This window comes from Notothenia coriiceps, unplaced genomic scaffold (genome assembly GCF_000735185.1).
Source record: "Notothenia coriiceps isolate Sejong01 unplaced genomic scaffold, NC01 NC01_scaffold00037244, whole genome shotgun sequence".
NCBI lineage: Eukaryota > Metazoa > Chordata > Actinopteri > Perciformes > Nototheniidae > Notothenia > Notothenia coriiceps.
Window position 1 is genome coordinate 18,540,840 of NW_011369945.1, and position 2,994 is coordinate 18,543,833.

General features: G+C 41.7%; 1 protein-coding gene across 1 annotated transcript in view; it reads left to right on the forward strand.

The window, feature by feature from the left end:
• LOC104965380 (protein diaphanous homolog 2-like) overlaps positions 1-2,994 on the forward strand; it is a 149,014-nt gene that overhangs the window by 138,193 nt on the left and 7,827 nt on the right. The gene's annotated exons all lie outside the window — the stretch shown is intronic.

Here is a 2,994-nt window from a genome sequence, read left to right on the forward strand (position 1 = left end):
ACACACAGACACACACACTCTCACACACACATACACACACACACACACACACACACACACATACACATACACATACACACACACACACACACACACACACACACACACACACACACACACACACATATATATACACACACACACACACACACACACACAGCAACACAGAGAGACACACACACACACACACACACACACACACACACACACACACACACACACACACACACACACACACACACACACACACACGTACTATGTTTCACATTTAGGGTCGTAAGAGGAAATGTNCAGTAGATGCAGTGTTGCTGGCGTTTAGTGATGGTTGCTTTAACCATTTTCGTATAAATGATTATCCACAGATCAGATGTGTGTCATTGCTGTGGAAGCACTTTGGAAATGATACCACGCGCAGCGGAGCAGGTCACGCGCACCTGACACAATTTGTTGTTTGTATTTTTCGCTACGTTCTCTTTTTTGAATGGTTGCATAACGTTCAACTTCCCCGAAGATCTCGACGCGAAGCCTGAAGGGTAAACACCAGGTTTACTAATCTACCCGCACAATTTGTGCGGTGTCGGAATGTCTCGCTAGTACATTCTTAAAAAAAAAAACACCATTTAATTTCGGGTTAAAATGTGTTGTAACTGCGTTACTGAGAATTGTAACGGGTAATATATTACCCACATTTAATTAGTAATGCGTTACATTACTTCGTTACAGCAAAAAGTAATATATTACTGTAACTCTGTTACTTTTGTAACGCGTTACACCCAACACTGTATATAACTTTATATTGCAAAGGAGGGGGCCGAGTTACGAGCGTCATGTTACCATGCTGTTAACATGCCACGGCAACCTCTCATTCCCCTGATTGGTGGAGAGTTGGCCATATAGGCGGAGCTCCTCGTCACTGACGTCAGACTATTTTCAAATCTGGATCAGTCTGTATCAGATCTGTTCCAGCCCCGTTTTTAGAGATTTGGGTATGGAGGAAAAGAGAGAGGGTTGTGTTTTCTGACACTTGGTGAGTTCGCTGACACACCGGGGACACATATTCATGTATAAAAGACGTACAACGGTGCATTTTGCAAGATAGGTCCCCTTTAATACGAGTTGATTATGGGGCTGTAAGGGCTTCATTAAAAAACAAAAAAGAAGATATCTTCTAAAGTATTCAAGTTCTGTATTAGTAATTCAGAGTTATGTCCCGTTTTTTTTATATAAGGCAGGTGTTCACATAGACCATTCAATTACTACCTTGAGCAATGAACTAAGCAACAGTGTCATCCTCTCAGATGGCTGAAAGAATGTGTTTTGCATCCCAATTCAATCTCAACACAATGTTGTCGAAGGCCATTAACTGAGAATGCAGAACTTTTGAATCAGCTCGAGGACACGCATTCAGTTTGTCCATCAAACATGCCGTGTTATCACTGTCGTTTTGCTGAATATGAATGAAGTGGGAGATAACCATAACCTTTCATCTACTACTTAGAATTCCTGTCAGATATTAAAATACATGCCTGAGTCGCTCCTCTTCACCTTGTTTGTGAACCAACACATTTAATGAGAGTCTTTGTCTGGGATCTTTGGCATTGTAACAAGCAGCCTCCTTGATGTGTCTGTTTGGTTATCACCCAATCGAGTTGAGTGGAGGTTCTGCATGTAAACATAAACAAAGGACATATGAATCACAACAAGTGGAAATCATCAACCGGTTCCCAATCCTTTGCCTTCAACCATTGAAAGCTAGAAAAAAGGAAGCTATTGAATTGGCTCCGGATGTGATGAATAATGTAGCACTGCAGTGGTACAGTGGAGCACTCTGCACCATCCCATTAATAGGTTTTAACAACCTGGCGGTCTTGTAGCTGACCCGGCTCAGCCCCCAGAGGAGCTGGAGGTGTAGTGCACCACTTCCTCTCTCTTTTTCTGTCAGCCTCCCCCGACTGATTACTGAATTTGACTCACCTGATAATGACAGCAAAACTCACAATGTAGTCTCTATTATCCTCAGAGAGCCGATTGAGTTGTTAAGTCAGACATGTACTGTCAAATTCACTGTCATTCAAATGTGTTATCCAAGCAGCCCTACATGAACAGAAAATGGTGGTCAAAAGAGCTTGACTTCTAAGAAAGCAAGACGTGTCATATTCTATCTGATTTAATTCTCTTTGGCTTGTTCTTTGGAGCTACGATATCTCAAAGCCTCAAAACTTTAACCCTTAAAGAAGGAACAAATCCTGTCTTCGCTTCTTTCGAAATGAACGTTTTTTTTAGCAACCATACCCAAAAGTTTCCATCTCTTTTCAATTTCAGCCATACACTATTTAGTTTTCTACAGTCCATAATTGGATGTGTTCTGTAGGAATGACTCCATTAAAATATTACATTTCAGTTGCTGTGGACGACGTTCCCAGCGTCTTTCTTTTGACAATGTTGCACAGAGTGAAATATCAAAGCAAAATGGGTACATTTCTAAAAAACGAAGAGTACAGAGTGAAATCAATGCCCATCACACATCTAAGAGTGTTAAGTTGAAATGTATTTTGCGATGCCAAAAAAGAAGAAAAGGGAAATGGAAGCAGGGTGCACCAACTGTCAGTGAAGCTGTGCCTTGTTCCTTTCATGCCGCAGTCAGTGCTCTACACTGATGTTCTTTTGAAGGTAGATTACATCTTGTTTCAGGTGTATAGGTGCGGTACACTGTGCCTTTAGCACATCACATAGCGTGTTCAGTCATAATGGGAGTAACACAGTGTATTTGTCATTAACTGTGTAAGGGACATCTTTTTTTCCCTGCTTGCCTCTTTTTCTTGCTTTTCTATGTTTTGGTGTACCATACCTGATCATGTGTACTATCGGGTTCTTATTCTATCCTGTCTATCTAACCCACGCCCATGTGTGCCTTTCTGTTGCCCTCTGTGTCTGTCCCATGGTGTGTGTGTGTGTGTGTGTGTGTGTGTGTGTGTGTGTGTGTGTGTGTGTGTG